Raw genomic sequence first — 19,513 nt, 5'->3', positions numbered from 1 at the left:
TCTTTCTGCAAAATTAGAGGTTCCAATTATTTAAATTGAGTGAGAATTTGAGAGTCAAAGTTTTAAAACTAAAAAGTCAATATTTGTTCTTCAATCAAATTCAAGTTTTCTGATAATATTTAAGTTAAATTGATGGTTATATTGTAATCCAATGATGATTTAGAAAATATTTCGTGAAGGTGTTAAGGTCTCAAAACGTTCCAAAATCTAAATCACATATTTTTTTCTCATCGTACGAAACAGCAGCAGCAACACTTCGATATTTTTTTTATTTCAATCCAATTAGTCACTTATTAAGCGTTCTGTATATACACTGAGTCATGAAACTAATTAACAAACTCGTTATTATAAGGGTTTGATCCCTGGTCAATTGGTTTAATTTCATGAAGAAGAAGAACGAAACAGAAAAGGGTTAAATGATTTTAAATGAGCTATAAATCAGAAAGACACAATAGAGCAACTGGTTAAGGCGTTGGTGGATGAACGAGTGGTCATGGGTTCGAGTCCCGACTCGGGCGGTTTATTATTTTTAAGCCTTCAAAGGTAGTTTGTATTATTATTATTATTATTATTATTATTATTATTATTATTATTATTATTATTATTATTATTATTATTATTATTATTATTATTATTATTATTATTATTATAAATGTTATCCTTTTAGTATTATTATCATTATTACAATTACGATTATTATTATTATTATTACTAATAACTAACATTATGTTTATGATAAAATAAAAATAGATATAAATTATGTTAAGAAATATTAAGATAAAAATGATTACGATTATGATCATGAATATAACTGAGTTAATTAACCAAGAAGTATAATTATAAGTACGTTTATGAGTAATAGGAATATAAACATGATTAGGTCACGATTAAATAGAATTATTATTATTACTATTAAAAGTATCATTAATATTATTATTATTACTATTATTATCATTATTATTAATATTATTATTAGAATTATCATTATCATTAAAAATTATCACATTTAAATTATTATTATTATTATTAATAAAAGTATTTTTATCAAAACTATCATTTTATTATTATAAGTATTATCAATAGGAATATTATTTTTGATATTATTATCATTATGATGAAAAGGTTTATTATTATTACCATTATGAAAATAATACAAATTATTATTATTTTCGTAAATATTAGTATTAATATATTTTTATAAATAATAGAATTGTTAATATTAACTTAAGTATTATTAATTATATTATCACGAGTATTATTATTATGTAATTACTAAAATCAGTATCATAAATATCATTAACAGTAAAATTAATATCTTTACAAGTATTATTATTAATATCATTATTTTTATCATTACTAATATTAACTTAGTATAATTAGAACTACTGTTTCGATAAACAAATGAAATACATAAATATATATATATATATTCAACACATATAACATAACAAAATATTTTATTATATAAAAAGGAATAAATGAAATATAAATATATTATTAATATAAAAATAATATCATTAATAGGTAATATATATAAACTTGTTTGATTACGATTATATGTTTTAATATATATAATTGATATAGGTTCGTGAATCCGAGGCCAACCCTGCATTGTTCAATGTCATCATATGTATTTTTACTACAAAATACAATATAGTGAGTTTCATTTGCTCCCCTTTTAAATGCTTTTGCAATATATATTTTTGGGACTGAGAATACATGCGCTGTTTTTAAAACTGTTTTAAGAAATAGACACAAGTAATCGAAACTACATTCTATGGTTGGATTATCGAATCGAATATCACCCTTTTTAGTCTGGTAATCTAAGAATTAGGGAACAGAAACCCTAATTGACGCGAATCCTAAAGATAGATCTATTGGTGACGATTTGGTGAATGCAACGTTTCCTCAAAAAATATGCCATGTAAGACTCCATGCACATAGCTTGTATAACATATAAGCAAACAGCGGAAGACTTCTAGGAACCTGAGAATAAACATGCTAACAAGTGTCAACACAAAGGTTGGTGAGTTTATAGTTTTAGTGTTTCGCATAATCTGTATATAAAAGTGGATCACAAGATTTCAGTTGTTCCATCCAGAAACGTTTATCAAAATATTCTACAAGATTGAGCACCCTGGTAGCTAAACTTTAATTTTATAATAAGTACCCCTGTTTTAACATACATGCAACCAACATGTACAATACACACAAACCAACGTGTACTAAACTCAAATAGCATACGTCTGTTTTATAGTTCAGGCTAGGATTTCTATACATGGAACATACGGGGATGTCAAGCCCTATGGATCCATATACTACTACTCGCGCCCACCAGTTCTTATAACTGGCAGTTACTAGTTACCAAAGCTAAGGGATTTTCGGTTCAAACTCAGTGTAGAATTTAGTATGTACTTGTATCCATTGCGTTTAAAATAAAGTGCATGTATTCTCAGCTCAAAAATATATTGCAAAAGTAATTAAAAAGGGATCAATGAAACTCACCTTATGTGACGATCCGGAAATTTCCGACCAAATTTAAACTTTATCTTTATATTATTCCAACACGATAAGCAAAGTTTGTTAAGTTAAATCTCAAGAATTTTAAATTGTGTTCATACATTCATTATAACCTCGATCAAATTCCGACGATTCACGAACCGTTATATATAAATAAATATGTATATATATGTATATATATATTATAACTTAAAAATATTAATAAAGTATTAAACGTATAATACTTTACATGAACGTATTTGTTTCAATATGTTTATCGATGGAATTAGAAGATAATATCAAATGATTGATTTATCAGATACATTGTGATATGATTACGGGTCTATGTTATAAGGTCCACCGTGATTTAAGAAATCTATTCTTTTTGACGACATTCGAAAAATGGTAAAGTGATTTATAAGTAAGAACGTGGAGTGTAAATAACTTAGATGTTGGATATCGACAAGTTAAGTAACTCGACATTTTTCATTAAGATTATTTCATACGTTTATTTAACCTTTGAACTTTATCGCATGCTTTACCAACAGACTGTAATTTAAAAACTTGAAACATATTATGAAAATATATTATTTTACTTTTCTAAAACGTTTTATAATATAACGATTTCCATTATTTTAACCTTTAAACAAAATGCTTCTTAAATATATTTAGTTTTGGAAAACAAAATTATCATATTTATTTGATTTAGTTTCAAACGTACAAAAACGTTTTCAGTTTAAAAAGAACTTTATTATTAAAACGTATATAACTTTTATAAATATCTAGAACCACTTTTAACAACTCATTACTTAACCAGTATGATAAAGATAACGATATTTATATTTTATTTTATTAAATATATATAAAGTTTTAAATTAATATTATATATATTTATACGCGTATTATACGTACATAGTTTTATACTTTTACTATACTTAAACTTTACCTTTACTTTATTTTTACTTTACCTTAAATTTAATAATTCATACTTTAATAATTTACTTTAATAATTCATACTTTAATAATTCACTTTAATAATTCATACTTTAATAATTCACTTTAATAATTCACTTTAATAATTCACTTTAATAATTCATACTTTAATAATTCACTTTAATAATTCATACTTTAATAATTCACTTTAATAATTCACACTTTAATAATTCACTTTAATAATTCATACTTTAATAATTCACTTTAATAATTCATACTTTAATAATTCACTTTAATAATTCATACTTTAATAATTTACTTTAATAATTCATACTTTAATATTTCACTTTAATAATTCAAAAATCTATTATAAATAGAATTCAATAGGTTTCATTATTTGATAGAAACTTGAAAATATTTTCTCTAAACTCTCTCAATCGATTTACATATATATATTTACTCCGTATTATTTCAAGATATTATCAGTATACATAAAATATTACGACGGAGTGCTGTCCGAGTGATTTCGAAATTGTTTTTCGAGCGGGATAGAGCTAAGAAAATTATGGGTTAAAGCTATGGAGGTTATGGGTATGGTTCGGGAGTATTGCTCGTGAGTCAAACTAGTGTTTATCATCTCCGTTGCGTCTACGTACTTTTCCTGCAATATTAAATCTCAATATTGATACGTTCGTGAATCCAAGGCCAACATTGCACTTGTTCAATGACGTCATATGTATTTTTACTACAAAATACAGTATTGTGAGTTTCATTTGCTCCCTTTTTAATTGCTTTTGCAATATATATTTTGGGCTGAGAATACATGCGCTATTTTATAAATGTTTTACGAAATAGGCACAAGTACTAAAACTAATTCTATGTGGGTTTAAACCAGAACTATACCCTTAGCTTGGTAACATTAAACTACTTGTCTATGTACGGTAGGCGCGAATCCTAAAGATAGATCTATTGGGCCTGACAAACCCCATCCTGACTATGGGATGCTTTAGTACTTCGAGGTTATTTTAAACACACCTGATCTGGTGTACTTCAGAGGGTAAAACATGAACGTTAAGGCTTGTTACTGGGTGCCTACAACTTATAGAATACTTTTATACACTTGCGAGTGTACATATATTTATAAACGGAAATCTTGTGGTCTATTAATATATTGAAATGATTGTTATGATAAACCTATGAACTCACCAACCTTTTGGTTGACACTTTAAAGCATGTTTATTCTCAGGTATTAAAGAAATCTTCCGCTGTGCATTAGCTCATTTTAAGGATATTACTTGGAGTCATTCATGGCATATTTTGAAAGACGTTGTATTCAAGTCATTGAGTTCATCAAGATTATTATTAAGTCAATTATAGTTGGATGTATTATGAAATGGTGTGCATACCATCAATTTTCATTGTAAAGAAAGTTTGTCTTTTAAAAACAAATGCAATGTTTGTAAAATGTATCATATAGAGGTCAAATACCTCGCGATGTAATCAACTATTGTGAATCGTTTATAATGTATATGAACGGGTCCTTTCAGTTGGTATCAGAGCGGTGGTCTTAGCGAACCAGGTCTGCATTAGTGTCTCTAACTGATAGTCATTAGGATGCATTAGTGAGTCTGGACTTCGACCGTGTCTGTATGTCAAAAGTTTCGCTTATCATTTTTGTTGGAAATCATCTGCTTATCATCTTTAGGAAATTACCTGCTCATTATTCTTAGTCTAGAAACCTTTTACTGCATTGATTGCATGAATAAGTGTACAGACAAAATTCATATCTTAGCGTATCTATTACTGTAGACCTTGCCTGATATCTCTCGTAAATTTCTCTGTAATTTAACGGATCCTAGTACTATATATATATCTATGCACATTATGCATTGAGAATACCATCCAACTATCAATTTCTGTCACTAAACTCTTCATACCAAAAATCTTTTCTGTGATCGCTTAAGATGGCCTCTACGAATCGACCAAGTTCCTCTGACTCCGAAGACAGCGTGACAGAAGCACACCAACCAATCAACTACCGTGATTACTGGAGAAAATGGGGGTGGGTTCGCGACATACTCACCCTATGGAGAAGGGAAGAAGGTACTCCATATCATGAACCAAATCTACCACCTAACCTTGGAGTACTTGACCCGCTAACCGGCGAACCCGTTTGCAACACCGTTTATACCCTTTTTGCAAGAATTTTTCGTCTTGAAACTATCATTAACGAAACTAGAGAAGATATCCGACCTTTACCTCACACCGATAACCAACCAGGGTTAGTAGAAGAAGTTAAAGAACTCGGAGCTCGAGTGTTAACTTTAGAGAGCACGGTACACAATTTGCAAGCACCTGCAGTATCACCAACACCAGTAACATCACCAGCCTCATCACCAACAGCACTAGTACCACCAACAACAACATCCGCGTCACCAGCTTCGACATCTCATTCTGTACCTCGAGTATAATCATCGTTCTACATGACGTTCTACATCATTTATTTTTATTCGACATAGCGATTATGTAATCTCTGATGTTTTAGAGATTATATATTCTTGTTCTAACGGTAAATCAAATGAGTTTAATATCATATTGACTCATTAAATCCATGATTACATCCGAAGAAAATATATAGATATATATATTTTTTTTTATAAAGATTGTAATTAAAAATTCTTTCGTACACACTGTTAATGGTGAAAATATTTTAACGGGTAGGTAATACCTGAGGAATATTTAGATTTCACATTAATAAGTTACATTATACATTCTTCGAATCTGATTCAACAGTCATTTACTATCCTACTTACAACCACCGATATACGTATCCGTTCACCACAGAATAACCATTTTCATCCAATTTTATATTTGGATTTTGACCTATCAGAATCCAACAAGTGGCATAATGAAGAAAACATTGGACAAAATAAAATTTGTTAGAAACAAACAAATTAACTATGAGAAATTTCGTTAAGAATCCACGCTAACTGTTCCTAGCTAACTGTTCCTAGCTAACTGATTATATTTTATTTATCGTAATTTATTTATCACAATTTATATTCTTGCAATTTTATTTATCATCATTTAATTTCTGTTATTTATTTTTACGCACTTTAAATATCGAGACACGTATACAAGGTTTTGACATATCATATCGACGCATATATATATATATATATTATTTGGAATAACCATAGACACTCTATATGTAGTAATGCTGGAGTTAGCTATACAGGGTTGAGGTTGATTCTACAATAATATATATACTTTGAGTTGTGATCGAGTCTGAGACATGTATACGGGTCACGATACGTATTAATTAATTCGAATATTATATATTAAACTATATATGAATTAATGGGCTGTTAATTGTGGACTATCGACTGTGGACTAATAACATTGGACAATTAAAATGAATTAAAATATTGATTATAACATATGAAAATAAACAATTTTTCAAGTTTGTCACTTGATTTCATCCTAAACTTCATTTGTATCTTGACGATTACAATCTGCATTCAAATCTTTCATGATTCTTGAAAACACCTCAATCGAGAGGATAAACCAACCGCATTTCATCTACGGAAGAAAAGATCGATGCATATAGTTATGCACCTGAAAATACTCGGAACCTGAGTAAACATTTAACACGTATCTGTGCTAGCTCCCTGGGCGTTGTTATTACCAAAAATCATTTTGCAATTCCTTTTCAAAGTAGCAAATTTTGTCACAGCTCCAGCAAATCAACTTCGACTTTTCGTTCGAAACAACCATATCATAATTTTGATATATATACGTGCTCTTTATTGTTACCGGGGAACCTTTTATATTCCACCATATTACCATCAACGTTTAATCATCTAAAAACACAATTCTCTTGAAACCACCTCGGAGTGATAACCGATGACCCAGATATGGTAGCATTAAATACAGAGGAAACAGCAAAATCGTAGATGGTCTAAACGGTCAAAAGTTTGATAATAAAGAATGGAATGTTGGGAACGCTCGATAGGAAATTTGGTACTGAAAAACAGATTGAGCTAACCATGAAGGAGGCCAAGGACAAATACAAGGACCAAACCCTATATTCAAAGAATCCCGGTAATTCTGGATCCGATGAAATCTTTAGAGAATATCCTGCTTCGAAGTCATGTTAAAATCTTGCGGAAAATCTTTTTTCATCAACCTTCGATCTTAGAAATTCCAAAAATATCATCATAAATATCTTCGATATTTCTGAGGATATTTTCATAAGTATTCTTGTCCGAAATCATTTATCTCTTTGCGATATCAGTGTTATATTATAAAGGAAACTGTTTAGTTTCTAAAATCTGAAATCTTCGAGTTTGAAGTATGAATGTTTTCGAAGTAGTGTTGGGAACTGAAGCATGAGTTAGTATAATATAATGACACTTGATCAACGTGATTATATTACAGTAAGTCATACTGAGTTTATAATGAAACATGATGATTCACAGACCATAACGTCATCATGTGCCATGTTACGCGACTCTTACATTCTATCTAATCTCTAAACATATCAAGAACATAATTTCTTGATAATTCTGTCTTTTCTCTTGAATTCTGGTAATTTAACCAATCAAGATCGTGCTATTACAATTTCTTCCTTAGAACATTAGTCATGTTCATTCGAAACTCCATACTTACGAATTCTGAACCATTATTCGCTGACTTAAAGTCGAGAAGAGAAAACAAAAGGATGGAACTCCAAAATATAAAGGAAATAAAGAGGGTGGATTTATAATGAAATATCCGACAGAGCAATCAAAACAGATTATCGCATTTAACCAAAGAAGATCCTATTCCTTAATCTCCGAAGAATCAAATTTTATTCAGATTTTAAAGATTTTTTTAAATCCCTTGAATTCCAGAAATCCACCGTGACTACGTCAAAAGTTAAATTTCTATCTCAAACTGTTGTGACAGCTACCCTCGTACGCTTCACATAATAGAATCGTTTTATCTACATTACTCAGTAATGATGAAACTCTATTTATCAACTCATATTCGTCATGAAAACAGTTTTATGGTTAACCATGATGACCTTACTCAAATTTCGGGATGAAATTTCTTTAACGGGTAGGTACTGTGACGATCCGAAAATTTCCGACCAAATTTAAACTTTATCTTTATATTATTCCGACACGATAAGCAAAGTTTGTTAAGTTAAATCTCAAGAATTTTAAATTGTGTTCATACATTCATTATAACCTCGACCAAATTCCGACGATTCATGAACCGTTATATATAAATAAATATGTATATATATGTATATATATATTATAACTTAAAAATATTAATAAAGTATTAAACGTATAATACTTTACATGAACGTATTTGTTTCAATATGTTTATCGATGGAATTAGAAGATAATATCAAATGATTGATTTATCAGATACATTGTGATATGATTACGGGTCTATGTTATAAGGTCCACTGTGATTTAAGAAATCTATTCTTTTTGACGACATTCGAAAAATGGTAAAGTGATTTATAAGTAAGAACGTGGAGTGTAAATAACTTAGATGTTGGATATCGACAAGTTAAGTAACTCGACATTTTTCATTAAGATTATTTCATACGTTTATTTAACCTTTGAACTTTATCGCATGCTTCACCAACAGACTGTAATTTAAAAACTTGAAACATATTATGAAAATATATTATTTTACTTTTCTAAAACGTTTTATAATATAACGATTTCCATTATTTTAACCTTTAAACAAAATGCTTCTTAAATATATTTAGTTTTGGAAAACAAAATTATCATATTTATTTGATTTAGTTTCAAACGTACAAAAACGTTTTCAGTTTAAAAAGAACTTTATTATTAAAACGTATATAACTTTTATAAATATCTAGAACCACTTTTAACAACTCATTACTTAACCAGTATGATAAAGATAACGATATTTATATTTTATTTTATTAAATATATATAAAGATTTAAATTAATATTATATATATTTATACGCGTATTATACGTACATAGTTTTATACTTTTACTATACTTAAACTTTACCTTTACTTTATTTTTACTTTACCTTAAATTTAATAATTCATACTTTAATAATTCATACTTTAATAATTCACTTTAATAATTCATACTTTAATAATTCACTTTAATAATTCACTTTAATAATTCATACTTTAATAATTCACTTTAATAATTCATACTTTAATAATTCACTTTAATAATTCACTTTAATAATTCATACTTTAATAATTCACTTTAATAATTCATACTTTAATAATTCACTTTAATAATTCATACTTTAATAATTTACTTTAATAATTCATACTTTAATATTTCACTTTAATAATTCAAAAATCTATTATAAATAGAATTCAATAGGTTTCATTATTTGATAGAAACTTGAAAATATTTTCTCTAAACTCTCTCAATCGATTTACATATATATATTTACTCCGTATTATTTCAAGATATTATCAGTATACATAAAATATTACGACGGAGTGCTGTCCGAGTGATTTCGAAATTGTTTTTCGAGCGGGATAGATAAGAAAATTATGGGTTAAAGCTATGGAGGTTATGGGTATGGTTCGGGAGTATTGCTCGTGAGTCAAACTAGTGTTTATCATCTCCGTTGCGTCTACGTACTTTTCCTGCAATATTGAATCTCAATATTGATACGTTCGTGAATCCAAGGCCAACATTGCACTTGTTCAATGACGTCATATGTATTTTTACTACAAAATACAGTATTGTGAATTTCATTTGCTCCCTTTTTAATTGCTTTTGCAATATATATTTTGGGCTGAGAATACATGCGCTATTTTATAAATGTTTTACGAAATAGGCACAAGTACTAAAACAAATTCTATGTGGGTTTAAACTAGAAATATACCCTTAGCTTGGTAACATTAAACTACTTGTCTATGTACGGTAGGCGCGAATCCTAAAGATAGATCTATTGGGCCTGACAAACCCCATCCTGACTATGGGATGCTTTAGTACTTCGAGGTTATTTTAAACACACCTGATCTGGTGTACTTCAGAGGGTAAAACATGAACGTTAAGGCTTGTTACTGGGTGCCTACAACTTATAAAATACTTTTATACACTTGCGAGTGTACATATATTTATAAACGGAAATCTTGTGGTCTATTAATATATTGAAATGATTGTTATGATAAACCTATGAACTCACCAACCTTTTGGTTGACACTTTAAAGCATGTTTATTCTCAGGTATTAAAGAAATCTTTCGCTGTGCATTAGCTCATTTTAAGGATATTACTTGGAGTCATTCATGGCATATTTTGAAAGACGTTGTATTCAAGTCATTGAGTTCATCAAGATTATTATTAAGTCAATTATAGTTGGATATATTATGAAATGGTGTGCATACCATCAATTTTCGTTGTAAAGAAAGTTTGTCTTTTAAAAACGAATGCAATGTTTGTAAAATGTATCATATAGAGGTCAAATACCTCGCGATGTAATTGATAATGCTAAAAACGAACATATATTTCATAGCATTATTCCTCAAGAAAGACAAGCTTTTAGTTGCAATTGTTCTATTTACAAGTGATATTCGTTTAAATAATAAAAGGTGAAGACAAAAGACAGATTCGACGAATTGAAGACGCAAACGACCAAAAAGCTCAAAAGAACAAAAGACAATCAAAGAGGTTCCAATTATTGATAAGAAACGTCTCGAAATTACAAGAGTACAAGATTCAAAACGCAAAGTACAAAATATAAAATTGTACGCGAGGACGTTCGAAAATCCGGAATCGGGACTAGAGTCAACTCTCAACGCTCGACGCAACGGACTAAAAATTACAAGTTAACTATGTATATAAATATAATATACTATATAATTAATTATATTAATTATATATATATTATATTTATAAATAAAAACCGTCGGCAGAGAAAGACTCCAAGGACTGAGCTGTAAATTCATTCTCCGCGACTCGCGGAGATTGAAGAGGATTTCATCGCGAGTCGCGGAGCCCCAAAAATCAACTTTTCCTATAAAAGCAACCGAATTCTGATCGCAATTCATAATCTATTTCTCTCTTCTCTCATATATACGTAAAAAATATATATATAATTTATAATTTATATTTTAATTTTAATTATAATTCTAATAATAAGGGTATGTTAGCGAATATTGTAAAGGTGTAAGTCAAAATTCTGTCCGTGTAACGCTACGCTATTTTTAATCATTGTAAGTTATGTTCAACCTTTTTACATTAATGTCTCGTAGCTAAGTTATTATTATGCTTATTTAAAACGAAGTAATCATGATGTTGGGCTAATTACTAAAATTTGGTAATTGGGCTTTGTACCATAATTGGGGTTTGGACAAAAAGAACGACACTTGTGGAAATTAGACTATGGGTTATTAATGGGCTTTATATTTGTTTAACTAAATGAAAGTTTGTTAATGTTAATATAAAGATTTACAATTGGGCGTCCCTATAAATTACCATATACACTCAATCGAACACGATGGGCGGGGTATTTATATGTACGAATAATCGTTCATTGAACCGGACACGGGAATGGATTAATAGCCACTAGAATAATTAAAACAGGGGTGAAATTACATTCAAGGGTAATTGGTGTAATTGTTAACAAAGTAGTAAAACCTTGGTTTACACGCAGTCGATAACCTGGTGTATTCATTAAACAAAGTATTAAAACCTTGTTACAATTCGAATCCCCAATTAGTTGGAATATTTAACTTCGGGTATAATAATAATTTGACAAGGACACTCGCACTTTATATTTATGACTGATGGACTGTTATGGACAAAAACCAGACGGACATATTAAATAATCCAGGACAAAGGACAATTAACCCATGGGCATAAAACTAAAATCAACACGTCTAACATCATGATTACGGAAGTTTAAATAAGCATAATTCTTTTATTTCACATTTAATTTCCTTTATTTTATATTTAATTGCACTTCTAATTATCGCATTTTTATTTATCGTTATTTAATCGCACTTTTAATTATCGTACTTTTTAATTATCGCAAGTTTATTTTATCGCACTTTTATTATTCGCAATTTCATTATCGTTATTTACTTTACGCTTTAATTTAAGTCTTGTATTTATTTTATATTTTACATTAGGTTTTAACTGCGACTAAAGTTTTAAAATCGACAAACCGGTCATTAAACGGTAAAAACCCCCCTTTATAATAATAATATTACTTATATATATGTTTGTATTTTTATAAAAGTAAACTAATATAGCGTTGAGCTTTGTTTAAAGATTTCCCTGTGGAACGAACCGGACTTACTAAAAACTACACTACTGTACGATTAGGTACACTGCCTATAAGTGTTGTAGCAAGGTTTAAGTATATCCATTCTATAAATAAATAAATATCTTGTGTAAAATTGTATCGTATTTAATAGTTTTTCCTAGTAAAATATAAACTATTTCGTATACACCTCGCATAACATCAAGTATTTTTGGCGCCGCTGCCGGGGACACTCCTAAACGCCGGAAGCGCAACGCTAATTAAAAAAAAAAAAGATTTTTAGCTTACTTCTATTAAAAATTCGTTTTTGTAAAAATACGTTTTAATTATTCAAAAATATAAAAAGAAAAACAAAAATATAAGTATTTTTTTTAAGATTTTGTTAAATATTTAAGTTTTATAAGTTTCTTTATTTTTATTTTAATTTATAAAAATATAAGTTTTATTAAATATCTTTTATATATAGAAAAAACAGAAAACAGAAAATAAAATAAAAAGAAAAAAACGCGTCGATTTAAAACTGTGCCAGAGTTGAAATTTGGATCCCCGCGACTCGCGGGGTTTGATGCATTAATTACCGCGACTCGCGGAGCTTCTCTGACACGCGAACAGGAAGCCCTAATTCAGCATTAATTACGGGTATTAATTAATTATTATTATTATTTAACCCTAATTATTATTATTATTATTATTAGTTTTATTTTAAGATTTATTTTTTATTTAATTTGTTTTATTTAGTATTAATTAGTTTAATTAAATTGTAAAATTAGTAGTTCTATTAAATAAATAATATAAAAATAATATTTTTATAAAAATTTTACTTTTTACAACTTTTTATATATTTTTATATTTTGTCCCTTTTTAATCGTTGTAGCGTAATATTTGTATTTTTAACTCATATTTAATTTTAAACTTAGTTTTTGCTATAGTTATTTTTACTCCTAGATTTTTAGGTTTTGCCGTAGAATTCCTTAAGTGCTTTTTCTTTAGACTAAGATTTAGGTGCTTTAGAATTTTGCGACGCCTTTTTAAGTTTTAGTTTCTTTTTAAGTTATTTCCATTTGGGATTTAGTTTTTCCTGTAAGCTTTAATATTTTTAGACACCTTTTACTATGTATCAATTATCATTCCAATTAGTAATTTCAATTTGCGATTATAATTTTAAGTTAGTTGTAGTAATAAGGTTAGGTTAGTCAAGTATTTTTAAGTTTTATAAGTTTCTTTTATTTTTTTTCGTCACCTTTTATTTTTCAACCATTTTTCTTTTTCGACCTTTTTTCGACGAACTCTTTTTCTCTCTTATTTCTCGCTATTCTAGTTTTAGGACATAGATTTTTATTCTACTTCTTATCTAAATTTCTTAAAATTACGAAAATTTATTTTAAGTGGTTAAATTGATAGACATCAAAATTTTCTGGTTCGTAGTAATAGTTGGATTTGTACGTGGACCGGGTTATTGGAGCCAAACAGTCCTCAATTATATTGAGACCAAACGAATCCTGCCCCTCTGCTGCATCTTTTGGCTATTCGAAACGTGGGCAAAATCAGAAAAGTCTATTGATTGGATAACTTATTATAATTTTTCTTTCCTTTTTAAAACTAATAGGATATTCAGTGAATGCACCAAGCAAGACGTTCATCACCTTTTGTACGTTCACCACCTGTAACTAGATCAAGACATTTAGCAAATATAACCGCCGTTGATTTTTCTTTAGAATCGTCATCCAGTCGACCAAGTACTTCAGTTCAAATTTCCGATAATCCATTTTTTGAAACCGACCTCACAATTGAGAATCCGGAAAATATTTAGGAACGGTTCGTAGATCCTGAACCATTAATCATTCAAACAGAGATTGTTGAGGAACGAACCATTAAATCAGAATCATCTAGTGATACCGATTCAACAAATTTAATTATGGAGAATCTGGAACCTTTAAGTATGGAAGACCGAATGAGAGCTAAACGCACTGGCCAAGGTCACGCAATTACTCATCCAGACATTAATGCGCCAGATTATGAAATCAAAGGACAAATTCTACACATGGTGACTAATCAATGCCAATTTAGTGGTGCGCCGAAGGAAGATCCAAATGAACATCTACGTACCTTTAATAGGATCTGCACACTATTTAAAATCCAAGAAGTTGAGGATGAACAGATATATCTCATGTTATTTCCCTGGACTTTAAAAGGAGAAGCCAAAGATTGGTTGGAATCGTTACCTGAAGGGGCGATTGATACATGGGACGTTTTAGTTGACAAATTTCTTAAACAATTCTTTCCTGCATCCAAAGCCGTAAGACTTCAAGCAGAAATTGTTACGTTTACACAGAAACCAAATGAAACTCTATATGAGGCGTGGACAAGATATGGAAAGTTATTAAGAGGATGTCCGCAACATAGTTTAGACACCTGTCAAATAGTACAAATATTCTACCAAGGATGCGACATCACTACAAGAAAAGACATAGATATAGCAGCTGGTGGTTCTATTATGAAGAAAACCGAAACTGATGCTTACAAAATTATTGATAACACTGCTTCCCACTCACATGAGTGGCACCAAGAAAAAGATATCATTAGATCATCTAAAGCAGCTAGAGCCGATTCTAGCCATGACTTAGATTCCATTTCCGCAAAGATAGATGCTGTGGAGAGACGAATGGAAAAGATGACTAAGGATATTCACTCAATACGAATTAGTTGTGAGCAGTGTGGAGGACCACATTTGACAAAAGATTGTCTCAGTATTGAATTAACAATGGAACAAAGAGAGAATATTTCATACATAAACCAAAGGCCTGGAAATAATTATCAGAATAATTATCAACCGCCAAGACCGATTTACAATCAAAACCAGAATTATAACCGAAATATTCCATACAACAACCAACAAGGTCCTAGCAATCAACAAGTATCCAATAATACTTATAATCAGCAAAGACCTAATTTTCAAAACAAACCACCACAACAAACCGATGATAAAAAGCCGAATTTAGAAGATATGATGACAAAGCTAGTTGAAACTCAAACACAGTTTTTCACATCTCAGAAACAAACCAATGAACAAAATGCTCAAGCATTTAGAAATCAACAAGCTTCTATTCAAAATCTGGAACAAGAAGTGAGTAACCTAGCAAGGTTAATAGGTTAAAGAAAACCGGGAAGTCTACCTAGTGATACAAATGCTAACCCCCGGAATGAAACAGCTAAAGCCATTACCACAAGAAGTGGTACAACACTTAAACCACCTGAAATACCTGTAACTTCTGATGAAACCATTCCTACTCCACAAGAACCACAACCTGATCAAGATAAGGAAAAAGAACCGGTAGTTGAAAAGGTTAATGAAGATAACACAGTTAAGGATAAACCTTATGTTAAACCATACCAACCACCACTTCCTTATCCAAGTAAAATGAAGAAAGAGAAACTTGAAGCCGAGCAATCCAAATTCTTGGATATGTTTAAACAGATAAATGTAAATCTTTCTTTCATTGATGTGATTTCAGGAATGCCAAGATATGCTAAATTCTTGAAAGATCTAATCTCAAATAGAAAGAAAATGGAAGAACTCTCGGCTGTTACTATGAATGCTAATTGTTCAGCAGTGCTGTTGAATAAGATACCAGAAAAATTATCTGATCCAGGAAGTTTCACAATTCCATGTTTTCTGGGTAGTCTTAGTTCAATAGAAGCATTGGCAGACTTAGGTGCTAGTATAAATCTAATGCCGTATTCACTATACGCTAAACTAGACCTTGGAGAATTGAAACCAACAAGAATAAGCATACAACTAGCCGATAGATCAATAAAATATCCTAGAGGGATAATGGAGAACGTGCTAGTTAAAGTTGGTACTTTAGTATTTCCAGTAGATTTTGTTGTTTTGGACATGGAAGAAGATTCTCAAGTTCCTCTCATATTAGGAAGACCATTCTTAAACACGGCTAAAGCAATGATAGACGTGTTCGGTAAGAAACTGACCCTAAGTATAGAGGATGAGAGTGTTACCTTTTCAGTTGATAGAGCAATGCAACAACCACAATCTGCAGATGATACATGTTATTATATTCAAACTATAGATGCACATGCAGAATTATTAGAAGAATTTCCAGAATTACAAGGAACAGGAGAATGTTCTTTAGGAGAAGGTAATGAACCAATTGATGAAGCTGAAATGTTAGCTACACTAATAGCTAATGGATATGAACCAACAACAGAAGAAATTCAAATGCTAAAAGAAGAAGACAGATATCGATATAAATCATCGATAGAAGAACCCCCGAAATTAGAGTTAAAGCCACTTCCAAACCATTTGGAATACACTTATTTACATGGTGAATCTGAATTACCTGTAATAATATCGTCTTCTCTTACTGAAAATGAGAAATTACAACTCATTTCTGTTTTGAAAGCTCATAAACCAGCCATTGCATGGAAGATTCATGATATTAAAGGAATAAGTCCTTCGTATTGCACACATAAAATCCTTATGGAAGAAGGTCATAAAACGTATGTGCAACGCCAACGAAGACTAAATCCTAATATGCAAGATGTAGTTAAGAAAGAGATTATTAAACTGCTAGATGCAGGTTTAATTTATCCAATTTCTGATAGTCCATGGGTAAGCCCAGTTCAATGCGTACCTAAGAAGGGTGGCATGACTGTCATTACAAATGAAAAAAATGAGCTTATTCCTACTAGGACTGTAACAGGATGGCGTGTATGTATTGATTATAGAAAATTAAATGACGCCACCAGAAAAGATCACTTTCCCTTACCTTTCATAGATCAAATGTTGGAAAGATTAGCCGGAAATAGTTACTATTGTTTTCTAGATGGATTTTCCGGATATTTTCAAATTCCAATAGCACCCGAGGACCAAGAGAAAACCACATTCACGTGCCCTTATGGTACTTTTGCTTACAAACGCATGCCATTTGGACTTTGCAACGCCCCTGCAACCTTTCAAAGGTGTATGATGGCGATTTTTCACGACATGATAGAAGAATGCATGGAAGTATTCATGGATGACTTTTCAGTCTTCGGTGATATATTTAAATCATGTCTAGTTAATCTGGAACGAATGCTAATTAGATGCGAAAAATCAAATCTAGTACTTAATTGGGAGAAATGCCATTTCATGGTTAAAGAAGGCATCGTTCTTGGACATAAAATTTCAAAAGAAGGAATTGAAGTGGATAGAGCTAAAGTAGATGTAATTGCTAAACTTCCACATCCCACCAATGTTAGAGGAGTTAGGAGTTTTCTAGGGCATGCCGGTTTTTACCGACGTTTCATAAAAGATTTTTCTAAAATTGCCACTCCTATGAATAAACTCCTAGAAAAGGATGCGCCATTCATCTTTTCAGATGAGTGTATCAAATCTTTTAATATTCTTAAAGAAAAACTCACTAATGCACCGATCATGATAACACCAAATTGGAATCTACCATTTGAACTAATGTGCGATGCAAGTGATTTTGCAATGGGAGCCGTTTTAGGACAAAGGATTGAAAAACGATTTCAACCTATATATTATGCTAGAAGACATTACAAGGAGCACAAACGAACTATACAACTACTGAAAAAGAACTCCTTGCTATTGTCTTTGCTTTTGACAAATTTCGATCATATCTCGTTCTAGCAAAAACGGTGGTCTATACCGACCATTCTGCTCTTAGATACCTATTTTCAAAACAAGATGCTAAACCAAGATTAATCCGTTGGATCTTACTCTTACAAGAGTTTGATATTGAAATCCGAGATAAAAGAGGAGCAGAAAATCTCGCCGCTGATCATCTTTCTCGTCTTGAAAATCCGGAATTAGAAGTTCTAAATGAATCAGCCATACAAGACAATTTTCCTGATGAATATCTATTGAAGATAGATTATAAAGAAATCCCATGGTTTGCAGACTATGCAAACTACTTAGTTTGTGGATTCCTTGAAAAAGGATTATCGTACCAAAGACGAAAGAAATTCTTCAGTGATATAAAACACTATTTCTGGGAAGATCCACATCTGTTTAAAAGTTGTCCCGATGGAATAATACGCCGATGTGTATTTGGAGATGAAGCTAGTAAAATTTTAAACCATTGTCACACAGGACCAACAGGAGGGCATTATGGGCCTCAACTAACAGCAAGAAAAGTTTATGAAGCTGGATTCTATTGGCCTACAATTTACAAAGAAGCACAACTTCTTTGCAAATCATGTGATGCATGTCAAAGGGCCGGAAAAATAAGTCAACGTGATGAAATGCCACAAAATGTCATCCAAGTATGTGAAGTATTTGACATTTGGGGTATTGACTTTATGGGTCCATTTCCAAAATCTAATAATAATCTATATATACTCGTAGCCATTGATTATGTATCTAAATGGGCGGAAGCACAAGCTCTCCCAACTAACGATGCACGAGTTGTAGTCAACTTTTTAAAACGTCTTTTTGCAAGGTTTAGAACACCGAAAGCTTTAATAAGTGATCGGGGTACTCATTTCTGTAATAATCAACTTGAGAAAGTTCTTAAAAGATATGGAGTAACTCATAAAATCTCCACCGCATATCATCCACAAACAAGTGGACAAGTTGAAAATACAAACCGAGCTTTAAAACGTATTCTAGAGAAAACCGTAGGATCAAATTCGAAGGAATGGTCCATTAAATTGGAGGATGCACTCTGGGCTTTTAGAACAGCCTACAAAACTCCAATTGGAACCACACCTTTTAGACTTGTTTATGGAAAAGCATGTCATCTTCCAGTAGAAATTGAACACAAAGCATTTTGGGCTTTGAAG

Source organism: Rutidosis leptorrhynchoides, chromosome 1 (genome assembly GCF_046630445.1).
Source record: "Rutidosis leptorrhynchoides isolate AG116_Rl617_1_P2 chromosome 1, CSIRO_AGI_Rlap_v1, whole genome shotgun sequence".
Classification (NCBI taxonomy): domain Eukaryota; kingdom Viridiplantae; phylum Streptophyta; class Magnoliopsida; order Asterales; family Asteraceae; genus Rutidosis; species Rutidosis leptorrhynchoides.
Note: the sequence above shows the minus strand (reverse complement) of the source record.